Here is a 15834-nt window from a genome sequence, read left to right on the forward strand (position 1 = left end):
GTATCACGAATGTGTTTTCATCATTAAGTACTACTCTACAAAGGCATTTAATAGCTATACATTTCATTGCATATACATCAATATTGCTTTATTCAATCTTCTAACATTAAAATTTTGGGTTGTTTTTAATTATTTTAAAGCAAATGGTTATGCTAGGTAAAATCAGAAAGATAAATGTTGAGATGTTCTGATGTGCAGAAGCTGATGTACTTCACTTGTATTCCTTCATCATAAGACCCCTGCTGTCTCTTTTCTAGGGCGTGATCAGGGTTGGGCTTATCAAAATTGTGGTTATATAAGCCATACACAACACAGTATTTGATGTCATTGTTCTGTAGCTTGAGCAAAACCCTGGGGAAAATCTCTCTTGTCTGTATCTTTTCCTGGGCTTGAAGTAGCAGGCAATGTTGCTCCTTTTAGATAATCACCAGACTCTAGTCCAACCAGTAAAACTTCATGGCCAAAAGCCAAGTTTGTTCCAATGATGAGAGTTGAATTAAATGAGAAAGCTTTAAGTTAATTGGGTGTTGCGGTACCCTGCTCATGGGTTCTAATAAGAAGAGCCTGGATCCTTTTGCCTAAATAAGAAAACTCTAGCTTTTTGCTCAGAAAACCCATCTAAGTAACATGGGCAGGAGCATTGGCTTGGCTGCTACCAGACACCCACTGGGTCTGATGACTTAAGAGACTAGACGAGGAAAATCCCATACCTGGGTACTCACTGACTGTCAATGTTCACGTCATACCTCTCCGCAGTTGGCTGAACCATCATATTATGTCTTTCTCATAGAAGCAATAAAGTAATCTTGAATATAGTATATTTCTTCCTTGTCATTAGACAAAATCAAAAAGTAAAGAAATCTGTAAATGGACCCTGCTTACAAACCCAATTTATGCAAGTGCTGATCTCTGATTTAGAATAGTGGTGTGAGTGCTTCTTCATGTAGACATTTGCAATTGGAGGAGACATGCACAGCATCAAATAATGGAACAATGTATTCTTATTGCATCCTATTATCAAGGGTGATGAACAGATTTGAAAAGTGGTAAGGGAGCAGAGGAATATTCTGTGTCAGCTGGAATGTTCAGGGAAAGAGAAAAGAGAATAGGCATTCAGGACAGGTCAGGCTGACGTAACGCAGGGTCCTGATGTATGCATAAAGTATCCTCATATCCTTGACATCTGGACACCTATTATATTATTTTCATACTCAGAACAATTGAAAGTGATTCCTGGGTTACAGGAGGCTTTTTTAATCAGTAGAATTGAAAGATCAAAGGATGGCATGTGACCAGGTTGTCAGGGTGAGAGGTCATAGAGAAGAGCTAAATCGTTTTGAGTATTTATGTTCTGGTCAAAACACACGTTTGCTCAAATGAGAGGCTCTGCTTTACACTGTACAGCTAAATAATGATAGAGCTGATATATAACATTTTTTTCAATCGGGCCATAGTACCTCTGAAACATGAACTTTTGTTGAAATAACCCCTCTTTCTCTTGCTTTGAATCTACCAATCTTCATTAAAAATAAATATTCAATTAAAAGCAGATATTTTGGCATTATCCTCATTGATTGCCAAGACAAATAGTAAAAGATAGTCCAGGTAAAGTTTACCATTGCAAATTGTTTTGTAAAAAGTGCATATATATAATTAGTATTTGCCACTTCCCTTTTGCTAGTCCCCAGACCATGTCACTCCCATACAATTACTGTGCAGACCTCATAGAGACCTTATAGAACAGATATTCCAACATAAACTTATTGATTCATGGGGTACTATTTTTGGAATAATGAGTCATTTATGGTGCTTCTCAGAATTTTAGAAGTGCTACATTCCATATCTCTACCCCTAAGTCTTCTGTCGGTGTTGGTGAGATTTTTGTTTTACCAACTTGAATCTCACAGGTTCCTACTTCTTTTCAGATGTTACTGCATTATTTTTACATGTTACTATATAACTTTTACAATTTGAAAAGGCATAGAGACTAGTTCATTTAAAATAAGGAGATGCGTTTCAATAAATCTGGCCGTGTCATGCTAGAAGGGGAAATGACCTTTCATCTCTTCAAAATCCTGTTCTGATGAAGTCTATTTCCTCAGAAATACTGTAATAAAGGAGAGTTTTAAATGGTGAGGAAAACGCTTGAAGTGTAGACATTTTTTTTCTTTCCATTTTTACTATTTTTTCATCTGTCCACACATATTTATATGCTTTATTTCCTTTTAAAATATATATTTCATTTAGATTAAAGGCAGTTGTTTTAATCTTAAAGTCAACATATTTTAATAAAATTAATATATCTGAATATCATGTGTTCAAATAATAGGTTCAGAATGCAATCTGGCTTATGCTTAATCTAGAACAACTCAAAAATTAAATGACAGTGAAGAAAACTTTCTCCACCTCAAGTAAAATTGCTTTCTGATGAATAAGGCTGTCCTGGAAAATGTATGACATACGTCTTAGATGTTCTCCATCTTCTTTTTAACACATTTTTCCCATTTTAGGTATTCTTTCCTGTTTAGGAGTCATGGTATTCTGATTCGGTTCTCTTCAAGGAAATTTTCATCCAGGAATTACTACCAGCTTCCTGTCTGGAAGAATGCACCAATTGAATTCCTTGTTTATACAAACACTTCCTTTTTTTGAGAAAGGCTGCCAAGAATAAGGCAAGATTTGACCTAAAGGAAACATGATTTTGAAATAGCAGACACTGGGACAACTTTATATACTAATATTCTTGGTGCTAAAAAGTCCTCCTTAACCTTAAGTCCATACCACATTTGGGTACTTAATTTTGAAGGCTACATCTTTGTTAAAGCACAAATTTTTCCCAAATATTAAGATTTGCACAAGATTGTAGAGCTAGCTAATGAGAGAGCTAAAATTTTCCTTTGATTACACCATACTACCTCCCAAACATGAAGTTTTATTGAAATTTTTCATTTTTATATCTAATTTTAACCATTTTGTCCTTTGTCTCTATGTTTTATCTATAAGTCTTTACTAAAAATAAATATCCAAGACTGGTGCTTTGATATCATATATAGTATTATTATTATATATTTGGTAACCTTTATATATGTTCTTCATTTTTTATTTTGTCTGCCTATTACAATGCTGGAATGATAGGCCTAAAACTAGGTTTAAAATATCTGAAGAATAATAAAGATTTTCATTTCAATGTTAATATTTTCACTATAAAATTATTGTTAACAATATTAAACAATAATTCTAACCATGCCCAGAAAGCATATTTTACAGAATATTTAAAATTCTAATGACAATTTTAATATGATTATCTTACAGAAGATTAACATTCATCAATGTCTCATGCATTGATTGTTTTATGTCAAGCTTTTATTATTTGTTGATATTAATCTATGAATATAATTTGAACTACAGGATATGAATGTATGGTAATAAGTTACGTTATAATAGAAGTGTTATTATAATAAAAATTTTCCAACAATAGTTTTTAAAAAGCAATTCGGTATTTTATGGTATTTATTGCAATGATTTTTGGTTTTACATAAAAAGAGATTTCTAGTTTGAATACTACTAATATACAAAGTTAAGTTGTTCCATCCTTATTAGTTCTCTAAGTTTGGGTTTATTCGAGTTGTATGTTTTCTTTCATTTTCAGATCTATCACATCTTTAGTCTTTGCTGAATTCATCTATCCAGTTATTAGCTAGAGTATCATTATTTTCCAGGGTAAATTATTTAGTAGTGTGAGACTTAATGTATTCTGGAAATGAGGACTGTGTTTCAATAAGCTCAGAAGTTCAGAGTAATTTGTCAGAGTTCGGAAAAGAAATCTCAATGACACATTGGAAATTAGCAAGGAGGGGGATGGTAAAACCTTGCTGTTCTCGTTAGCACTGCAAGTCAGTAAGTATTTGGGGGGAAGAAAATAAAACCTGCTGACTAGAGCATTTTTACTTAGGATCTTCCTGCTAAATTAGCTATTTTTCTGAGGATCGTATCAGACTACAACAAAAGTGGCCTATGATTATGTTTTTACCATTTGGAAGTAAACAATAAAAGCTAATGTTTTAAGAAATATTTAACCCAGAAAACCACCATCCTGGGAGTTAGGTAAGGGGACTGAATTTTCAACTTTACCACTACCAAGTTTGTTACCATTTACACATCATCTATTGCTCTGGTCTTCAATATATTTTTTCTGTAAAGTGGAGGAAACAGACTACATGGTATCTCTACCTTAACTTTTTTTTTTTAACAAGGAACTGGATTTATATGTAGGTAAAAATGACACTATCGTAGACTCCTTAATGCAAAAAATAACGCTAAAATCTGTGTGTGCAAAGGCCAGGCAGGAAGGATGCTTTCTTTCAGTCACCGCCCCCCACCCCCATGACAGCACTCAGATGCACTCAGATGTGGGCTTCTTCATGTTATCGGCGGCAACATCATGGCTGCTGGCAGGAACCACATGTTGTGAAAAGAGCAAAGTTAGGAGCAGCTATGGTGGCACCAGTGAAAAAATTATAGTTTCTAGAATGAAGATCACCACAGGCTGAATGTGCAGTCTGTGTTCACTACAGAAGTCCCTCTCAGTATTTTCCAGGCTACGCATTAGAATCACTCAGGGAGTTCTAAAATACAGTGATGCCCAGGCCACACCCTGAAACAAAGAAATCAGAATCCCCCATGATGGTGCAAGCAGAAGTGGTTTTTAGGAGACTGGCAGGTGCTTCCAGCATGCAGACAAGCCTGAGAACCATTGATGTCAAGCACGACTAGTAAATTCACTTTCGTCTTAATTTTCTACTCAATCCAATTGTTAGCCGGACAAGGTAATAGAGGTAACTTTATAGAGAATGATTCTGAGATCACAAGTGTATTGAGCATGAAGAGCCGTGGTATGTCAGTGATGGGTATTACTGGCTGAGGAGAGAGGCATACTGTCATGTATTTGCCATCCCTGCATTGAAGAGTTTTTGTTGTTTGATTCATGTTTTTGTCCTGCATAAAATTCTTCAAGATAGTAAGTATAATAGTATCTGCTCACAGACAGTTTTTTGGGTAATTCCATGAGCTCTTTCTTTTATCTTTTATGAATGATTAGGCTTTACTTCTAAATGGGTAAACACACGTTGCACAGGTTTTGCCCCTGGAAACCTCCCATGACTGGCCAAATAGTTGAGAATGCATGGACAGAACATAGATTCACTGTAAACTATAAAAAATGTGTCAGTTTTATGGTGGCTTTGTAGACATTGGTGCATTGATTCTCATGAAACACTTTAAAAATAAGAGGCATGCTTACTTTAAAAGGCTAAAACTCAATGCCCACAATATAAGTGATTTTTACAGTTATGTTAAAAATTACCTTCCCTTTTGTCTTCTGCAGTATGCATATATTTTTCCAATGTTAAAGTGTTTGAACTTGCTGATTTTCTTGCTTCAATTTTTACTTTTTATTTCTTCATATTTTAAAAATCACTTTTTAGAAAGAGAGAAAAGTATCCTAATCTATTGCCTCCATGTCTTTACTACTAAGTCATTTAGATCCTTGCAGCTGACTTCTAACTGCTACATTATGTAAATTATTGATTTATGACTTCCATACACAGATGGTAGAGTGACACCAAATCATGCCATCTCCATTCCCCAATGCCTAATTAACAAGCAAAATTAAAAATATTTTAGGCCAAAAATTCACCAGTGTGAAGCAAACAAGGAAAGGATTTTTATTTTTAAGACATAAACCTCAAAAGGTTATAGCCAAGAAAAGAACTGGTAAATTCTGGAGTAACACTGTTCTTAAACACCCCTAACCCAACCTCACATGTTTTACTCTAAGTACATAATTTCCACTTATACCATCAGGTTTGTAAATAATCAGTCTTAAGGGCATTATTATTTTTCCTTTTTGAGTCAGGAATGAGGATTAGAAAAGATAGAAGGGCACAAGATGATGGAGTGAAAACAGAAATATCTGCCATAGAGAGCCTGGCTGCCTGGCTAAATGGTAGAAATGAAAGACAATATCTTAGTCTCCTTTGCAGAAGTAGAAGCTCTAGGGTCCTTTGATAAATTAGAGGAGCCATCAGAATTCATATATTTCCTCATGATAACTGGCTACATTCCTTTCTAGGTCAAGTCCAGCCTGGAACAGGACAGTTTAACTCAGACAAGGGTACAGAAGTACCTGTAATTCCAGCTGAATTCTCTGTTTCTGGACAAAAGTGCTTAAGTTCAATATGAATAAGATATAAAGAAGAGGCGTGGTGGCTACTGCAAAAACCTACTACTTTAAGAAAGAAATAAATTAAAGTGAAGGAACATAACTTGTAAGTGAAAAATAAAGTATTGATGTAGGGGAAGAAACTCAAAGATGAAAATTTCTCCTAAATATTTTATATTTTTGAAAGCTTAACAAAACAAATACTCTCAATTTTCATGAATCAAGTATAACTAAACCTGATAAACACAGAAACATATTTGCAAATATGAATGCAAAAACACTAGTAAAATATTAGAAATCTAAATACAACAGCACAGTAAGAAAAACAACATAACTGATCAAGTGGAATTTATTCGAGGGATAAAAATTTGGTTGAATATTAGGAAATCATTTACTTTCATAACCATAATAACATATCAAAAAATCATATATTTCTATAGATGTTGGAAATTCTGACAAAATTCAATGTCTCTTTTTGGTTTAAAACAAACAAACAAACAAACAAAAAACCTGAAGAAAATTACCACTATCTTAGTTCTGAGGCCAGTATCTTCTAAAATGAGAAAACACTAAGGGCATTTTACCAAGATGAGGAACAAGGCAAGAATGCCCACTGTTTCCACTATTATTTAACATTCTATTATATATATTTGCCAAAGAAATTGGACGAGGTAAATTAATTAGAGGCAAAATATTTGGTAAAACAAGAAGAGTATCTCTATTCATAGACGATATGAGAGTGAACTTCGGAAACCAGAGAGAATTATTGATAAAACTAACAACCAAATACTAATAATACAACAATAAAACAGTAAAATAATTTAGTAAGGCATCAGACTATAAAATTAATGTACATAAAACAATAGCCTTCATCTATATACATAGTAAGCAGTTAGAGGACATAATATTAGAGAAATCTGTTTGCAACAGCAATAAAGATTAAATACTTAAGAAAAACTAACAATAATTATGTAAAACCTATATGAGAAAAACTTTAAAACACTCCTGAAAGTTACTAAAGTAAACTTTCAACAGATGAGCTGTCATCTGTTCTTGTATAGGATGACTCAACATGATAATCATGTCAATTATCCCAATGGCAATTTATAATCAATGGAATCTCAATAAAAATACTAGCAAGCAATTGATCTTACCACATCCTTTCTCATATGTCTCCTCTCTCTTCTCAGGACATCATATTGCTTTTTAGTGTTGTTGCCAAGAACGAATAACCTGATTTTAATTATGAGGATACATCTAGTAAACCCAAATCAAGAGACTTAAAAACAACACCAATATTCCTCAAAAGTGTGAAATTCAAGAAAGAAAAATATTTAAAGAAAAAAAAGAATTATTTCAGGCTTCAAATGATTTGTTGTCACACTTGTAACTACCTCAAATACTTATCCTGATTTATAGAGCTCTATGTGATCTGGCCTGTATCATCTCTGACCTCATCTCATATCACTCTTCCTTCACTGTGCTCCTGCTACCTGGCTTTCTATTAATTTATACACTCAGTCTACCCAATCACCCTCTATCCCTTTATCCTGCTGTGTTTACTGTTTGTGTGCTCAGTAACTCCACAATAAAATTGAATCTGCCTTAAATCAGCTGTCAGTAAGAGCTGCTCCTCTAAAATGCAAATTCTGTGCAGGCTTGCCCTTGTCTTCCTTGAATCTTGTTCCACCCCTGGCTAGGACACTGCTTAGCAAATTCTAAGTACTAAATAAATATTTTTGACATTGATTGTTTGGCACTCATGACCTCAGCTGGTAAGATAAACTTCTTTACCTATTATACTGTGGCATTTGACTCCGTGGCTCACTTTTATCTTCTGTAGTTCTACCTTTCCTTGACTTTTGTGCCACTGTCCCCCTAATTGTCTTCTTACCTCTGATGTTCCTTTTCCTTCTTCATGACTTTGACTTTCCCTGCTCTTTACTTAAAAGTTTTAAGGAGAATTCTGTTGGGCTAGAATGGCAGATCATAATGGCAAATGCCTAAATTATGGCATGTAATAAATGCCTACGATTTACAACTCTTACAATGTGACATGTTCAACCTTAATAAAAAAATCCCATCTGTTTTCATGTTCTGCTGTAGGAATCTTCATCATCTTTCTATTCATTGTGTACAGTAATGTTAGTCGTAACAAATACACCCCAACATTTCATTAACATAACTGAATAAGAGTGTATTTCTTCTTCACATTTAAGTACATGGTAAGTCTTCACTTAACATTATTGATAGGTTCTTGTAAACTACAACTTTAAGTGAAGGGACATATAACAAAACCAATTTTACCATAAGCTAATTAATATTAAAAAAAGTTAAGTTTTTATGGCGTATTTCTGTCACAAAAACATCATCAAACTTGTATATAAAGACCCAAACACTTCTAATATTAAACATTGACATAAATGTGAGCTGTACATACATTTAAGAAAGACTAATAGAAACAAATGATTTTCCAGTGCAATTACTCCTGTTCAGGGTTGTGGGTGATCAGACCCTCTCCCAGTAGCTGAGGGCAGCAAGTGGGGCCCCACCTGGGACAGGATGCCCTTCCACCACAGGGACACACACACACATACACACCCCAAACTCACTCAGATTGGAATAAAGTAAACATGCCAATTCATCTCATGTGTACACCTTCGGGATGTGATAGGAAACCAGAGTACCCACAGAAAACCCACAGAGATATGCAGAGAACATGCAAACTCCATACAGACTATGGCCCCATTCTGGAATAATTTTTGTTTTTTTAACTCATCAACATTATAACAAAACAACATTGAACAAAATCACATCATTCGAGGAACTACTGTGTCTATTTAAACAATAATTTAAACACCTATTTATACCTATTTTTATGTTAGGGCTCTGACATCTTCGAGGATTTTCAAATCATTTATGTACAGTTAGCGGATGGAGGAAGAGCATGAAGAGATATGAAGAATATCACATACAAGAGAGGTATTTATGAGCCAGGCCTTTAAGTGTCATGCCTCAGGTCTGCTCATATGGCATTGACCAATAGCACTCAGTCACATGGCCAAACTCAACTGCAAGAATTCAGAAATACAGCCTAGTTTGTGAGCTCAGGAAGGAGAAGACACAGGCTTTGTGAACAGACAGTAGTCTCTGTAATACCCTGGGTGGAAAGATGATGGAAGTTTACAAGGCAAACATGATACCATTGGGTCGTTAACCTTACATAAGAGGAAGCGATGAGACATAAATTGTATAAGCATGTCTTTATGCTCAGGGAAAACTCTTTGCTAGGACATGAATGACCTTCATGGAAACCGTTGGGTTATTTGTATTTAGTATTGCTCAGTCTTACATTACATTAACTTACATTCTGACCTGGGGATTTGAGAGCTATATTTATGGAGACTGTTAGCCTCCGTATCACATGGCCCCTGTGGTTTAGAAATTATAGTATTGAGTTTCCCAAATTTAGATTGCTCCTGTGACTTCTTTCTCAGTTTTCAGAGGCAAGTGTTTCTTTCTTGTCAGCCTCTTCCTCAGCCATGTCACAGTGGAGCTGGGGTCTATGGTCCAAGACTCAGAGGCTCATCTTAGCAGATTTTCTATATTCCTTTTATTTCTCTGTATACTCTCCCTTGGCAAGCTCAGGAATAGGCTTATTTTCAAATATTCTCTGTGCTCCCATGACGGGCAAATTGATAAGTTTTAAAGTATTATTTACAGTTGTTTTCTGAATTGTCTAACTTAGAAGTTGTGTTTGTAGTTAAAGCTGTGAACTATAAAATTTAATAGATCTTGGATCCCTGACCTGTCATTTAATAGCTGAGTGACCTTAGGGAATTGACTTAACCTGTCAAAGCTTGAGCTTTCTTATCTGAAGAAAAAAAAAATTGAGATGTGATGGAAACTATTGTTGTTAACATGATCCAATCATAACAAAACCTGTAGATTATATTTTTCTGTATGTCTTATTCTAATTAAAATACATGAGGATCCACTAAACTGCCCAAGTGAGAAATCTGATTGTCCTCCTGAACACATTTCTTGTTACACTTCTCCACATCTAATTAGTTGTCAAGATCTATTAATTTTATCATTGGGACAGAGACTCTTGGCTATTCAAGGAAACCGATTCTTCCTCTTTCTTAGCATCTGGCTAGACTACATTTCCCACTTTTATGAGTAGGGGTGGTCCTATAACTGATCTCTAAAGTTATAGGTAGATAGAAATGTAAAGTTAAAGATAGAAATGTAGCTAGAAGTGATATGAACCACTTCCAGTCATGGCTTACAAAGAACTGCAGAATTGACTCGTCATACTCTTTCCCTTCTGCCTATGTTTGGAACCCCAGAGTGACCTTGCGCACTATGTATTGAAGACAATGAGCTTACATCACTCTGGATCTGTGAATGACAACGTGGAGCAGAGCACTGTCCCACAGCCATCTTTTCAACCCTAATTTATTTAAACCTGCCTTGGAGGTTTTGGACTTATCAGCTGAGCAAAAATATACTTATGTTTGGACAAATATATGGGGATCTATTTGTTATAGTTGTTTGACTACATTTTAATTTCTTTAAAAGCTCTTGTTATCTACAGGATACTATTTATGCTCATAGGGTCCTTGATAATTATCCCATTTTCTCTTTCTGCAAACTGCTCCCACCATCCCCCTTGTGCATACTGTGCTGTATATCGATACTAAACCATCTCACCGTTATAACAATGGAACATGTGCTATTTTCCCTTTGTAAATTATTCCCTGCCCCTAAAATCTCCGTGACCCCTTTATCTACATAAAGGATCCACTTTATTATATGTGGGCTCAATTCAGGTATCTCTTTCTCTGTGATTCTTCATCTCATCCCCACTTCTGCTTACAATGAGATATTTTCATCTCTTCTCATGTAATACTCCTTGTGTTTCTCTAATATTGGTTTTAACAAGTTTTTGTGTAACCATTTGTTTACCTGTTCTTATTGTCATAGTAGGGTGTGTTTTCATTTAAGACTAGAGATTTTGCTATTATTTGATATGGACATTTTTGTATTATGCAGCATGGGGTAATTTTTGGAAGACATTTATTGAATGAATGAATATGTTCCTCTATTGTTGTGCAACAAACCATCCCAATGTTTAGGGGCTTAAAACAACCATTTTATTTTGTTTACACCTTCAGAGTTCAGAAGTATTTGAAAAGATTGATTGCAGTTTATGTTTGATCCTTGAGGGATCACTTGGGTCAACCAGCTGCTCAGGATCCTCTCACAAGATGGCTACTTCATGCATATTTCTGGTCCTCTTCTCTCCTCTTCTCTTCTTTTCTCTTGTCCTCTCTTCCCTCTCCCTCCCCGCCCTCCACATGGTGTCTCATCCTTCAGATAATCTCCACATGGCTGGTGCTTCTCACATCATGGTAGTTTCAGAGTTGTTGAACTTATTCATGGCAGCTGTCTTCCAAGAGAATGGACACAAAAACAAGTGTTCCAAAAATTCTGGATAGACTCTCCAAGACTGGTTATGACCTTGCCACAGGTTCCCAGGATATTACTCTGTCCGCATTCTTGTAGAGAAGTCATAAGGCAAGCTTGATTTCCAGGGAAAGGAATTAAGAGTCCATCATCAATGGGAGGAGTAACATTTTTAATCTACCACAATAAATAAATGGATATATAGGTGTACTCCAACTAAAGCATCAAGATCTGGGTAGTGACTACATCAATAATTAAAAATAAAATCTCAAAAAAATTCCATTGCAAAGTTAAAATATTAAACACTCAAATGGATCAAATGCCACATTAATTTAGGGAAACTGAATGGTCTGTGGGTTTGAGGAGTGAAAATCTGAAAGAGGATATGTCTATAAGTGAATCACAGTCTCGTTTAATGTGCAAAGTGAGTAAATTGTTTTATTTGAAATAAATTCAGTAAAAAACCAATGTGAAAATACAGAAACACAAAATGATTTAAACATTAGCTAATATTTTTAGGTTTTTAAGAAAATAGGTAGCTTTTTAAATCATGGAAAAACATAAGTATGCATATAAGAAATGCTCACTTTTGTTGTATTAGTAAGAACTAACTTTTTTCTGGCTTAGAATTTTGCCAACAGGTATTAGGTTTTAATTACAGTTTTTTCTAATATGGTAATTATGAATATTATAAGTGAACAGAGACAAAATATGATGAATACGTTTTATTTAGGAACTGTGTACATGTCAGTTTCTATCATGATTATCTTGAGGACAAAAATCTTCCGGAAGCAAGAATAATGCTTCCCACTAGTTAATTTGTTTTTTTTTTTCTTTCCTTTCCTTTCTCTCTCCTTCGTTTTTCTTCACTTCCTTCCTACCCCCGCCCCTGGCCTCTCAGCTCTGTCCCCCTCTCTCCCATAGAATAGCATAAATCATGATTTTCATGGGCATACAATGCTACTCTACTCTAATCACTGATTTCCTTGTCTGTCTGTTCCACTGGGCTATAAATTCCTCGAAGGTTAAACCTATGTTCTATTCTAATATGATTCCTTAATATTTGATTAAATTAAGGGAAAATGTGGATTTTGGAAACTGAAACAAAACAAAACAAAACAAAACCTTCTGAGCAGGGAGCTGGGTTTTAAGTGAAGGGAATTGATGCTGCCACTGACAATTATCCAGGGGGAGGTTATTTCTAAGACAATCAATGAAGTAGGTTTTTGAACCTAGTCTGGAGCTAACAGGTCTCTGATGATAAGACAATACATGGCCCAGAACTATCTCAGGAATGACATTCAACTGTTCCTCATCATATGAAAGTAGTTTGGACATAAGATTACTAAAATGAGTGCACTGTTCATCAATAATGGCAACAGCTGCAAATGTAGTGAAATTAAGCGGGAACAGTCTCTGAAACAGCCAAGTGAGTGAGACTCATAATGAATATCTGTCATAACTCAGTCGTAGGAAACAGCAAGTATTCTAGTATTTTTTTAATCTATTGGGGTAACATTGATTAATAAAATTATATAAGTTTCAAGTACAATTCTATAAAACATCATCTGTATATTGCTTTGTGTGCTCCCCACCCAAACCATTCTAGTTATTTTAAGGAGAAAGGGATTTAAAACAAGAAGTTGTCATAAGGACTAAAAGTTGAGTGTTCGGGAGTGAACCGCCAAAACACACTGATTAACTGGCCTACTAGAAGAGTTGCTACCTCTGTAACAGTGAGGATAGAGAGGAACTGGAAGCTGTCTCTTACCCTTTCAAACTCAGGTACCCACCGATGTAGCAGTGATCCAGCCTAAAAGGTCTGGCAATTAAGTTCGCAAACTTGTTGCAATGATGTTGCTAACCTTTTTTGATATCAGAGGGATTGTTCATTATGAATTTGTACCAACTACACAAACAGTTAACCAAGTTTACTTTTTGGAAGTGCTGAAAATGCTGCGTGTAAAAGTTAGACGAACTGAAATTTTCACCAACAATTCATGGTTCTTGCATCACAACAATGCACCAGCTCATAAGACACTGTCTGTGAGGGAATTTTTAGCCAGTAAACAACTGTATTGGAACACCCCCCCCCCCATTCACCTGATCTGGCCCCCAATGACTTCTGTCCTTACCCGTAAACAAAGGAAATATAGAAAGGAAGACAGTTTGATGACATTCAGGACATCAAGGGTAATACAACGACCGCTCTGATGGCCATTCCAGAAAGAGTTCCAAAATTGGTTTGAAGGGTGCACTAGGTGCTGGCGTCAGTGCATAGCTTCCCAAGGGAAGTATTTCAAAGGTGACCATAATGATATCCAGCAATGAGGTATGTAGCACTTTTTCTAGGATGAGTTCATGAACTTAATTATCAAACATCGCATTTACATCTTAGCAACCCCAAAGCTAGTGCTAGAACACTGCTGCAGGAACACCCCACATCTCCATAACCCTTTGGCCAGCAACAACTGTAGTTGTCTGCAGCCTCACTTCTCCATGCCTAATCCTTTAGGAGTTCATATAATTGGCAGACACTAATTTGCATCCATAACTCTGGCTACAAGGGAGTCTGTGAACAATTGTATTTAGCTTCCCAGCCTCTTACATTTAAGAAAGAGGTTGAAATGGCTGATGGCTACCACTGAACCTCATCCACCACAGGGTGCTCCTGAGTTTCTGTCCCACTGAGCAATGAGGGCAGCCAGAAATGATGCTTTGTATGGAAGAAGGACACTGTCTTCTCTGCAAGGCTGTATTGGGGCTACTGGCATTCATCCCACAAGAAGCCAGCTGTGCTCACAGGGCCAGGAAACTGTAGCAGCAGCAACACAATGGCAAGACGTTGTAAAAGAATTAGTAAACAGAGACCTCCTTTAAAATGAAGTAGGGACACCAGAGGTGGACCTCTCACACCTAACATGATTCCAAGCACAGGAACTCTTTGTTTGTAATAGCTCTCCCAACTTCCTCTTCCCAATTATAAAAGAGTTTCCTCTCCTTTGTTTTAGCAGACTTTCACTTGGCCTGTCATAGTTGCATGTTCTGTATTGCAATTCTTTGGTGTTCCCGAATAAATCCCTTTTGCTGGATAAATAGCCAGTTGGCTTTTTAAGGTCAACGATATAAATGCTGGAGAGTGGAAGCCGAGGGAATTGTTCTCAAATGTAGCTGGAGAACACATCTAGGATAATTTTATTTAATTCAGCTAGTGTAAGGTTCTTGCTCTAATAACTTATTTGTATGAAAGAAATACAACTTGCTTTTGTTGTTATAGGTTGATTAGGCCAGGGATGTATGGGTTAGAGTGTAGCTCCTATACTTATGAAAAAATCCAAAAAGCAAACTTTGAGCCCAAACTTCAACATCTCCCAGATAAAATTGTAATAGAATCTAAAGCCGTGGCCAAAATAGTACTATAAAATGAAAGTTCGGAAGTATTTTAAAATTTGTTTCCAAATATTAAGGAAATTATATTTATTTATTTTAAAGATTGTAAACTTTTTGTGTTTTTATATAAAGAAACTTTTATGTCAGCCGCTATTGAAATTAAATGGCACAATTTTGCTAATTTATAGGAGCATACAATATGTAATTTTTAAATTAGACAACATTGGATAACCTTTTAAGTTTAGCACTTGGAGTAAATGAACATGGATGATAAAGCTGCACTGAGGTTGATTTCATTGGTATTGCTTGAATAAATCATCTAAAACTGGAAGTATGAGCCTACAGATTGTGCTGCTTTGTGGGTAGGATTAAAAACAAATTGATAAATAAATCTGTTCTTGAAATACGAATGTACTCCTATTGCAGCTATGTTATTAGTTTTTCTTTTCATGAGAAAACTAATACCTAAAAGCTTGCTAATTGCCCTCAACTTAGTGGTTGCATTTAGTATAGGTATAGCTTTAACAATGAATAAATCATTCTTTCACATTAGTAAAACAATGTGCTAAATGAGACTTATTATCAAAGAACTAGGAATTATTTTACACAAATAAAAGTAATCATATAAAATCTCTATTTAAACAGAAGTCAGACTCTAGCCCCATAACCTCCATCAGTTCTTACTCCACCCATCATGCAATCTTTCCCCTTTCTATCGCATCTTGGGTTTTCCTCTGCCATAGAACTAATTC

Source organism: Rhinolophus ferrumequinum, chromosome 3, assembly GCF_004115265.2.
Source record: "Rhinolophus ferrumequinum isolate MPI-CBG mRhiFer1 chromosome 3, mRhiFer1_v1.p, whole genome shotgun sequence".
Lineage (NCBI taxonomy): Eukaryota > Metazoa > Chordata > Mammalia > Chiroptera > Rhinolophidae > Rhinolophus > Rhinolophus ferrumequinum.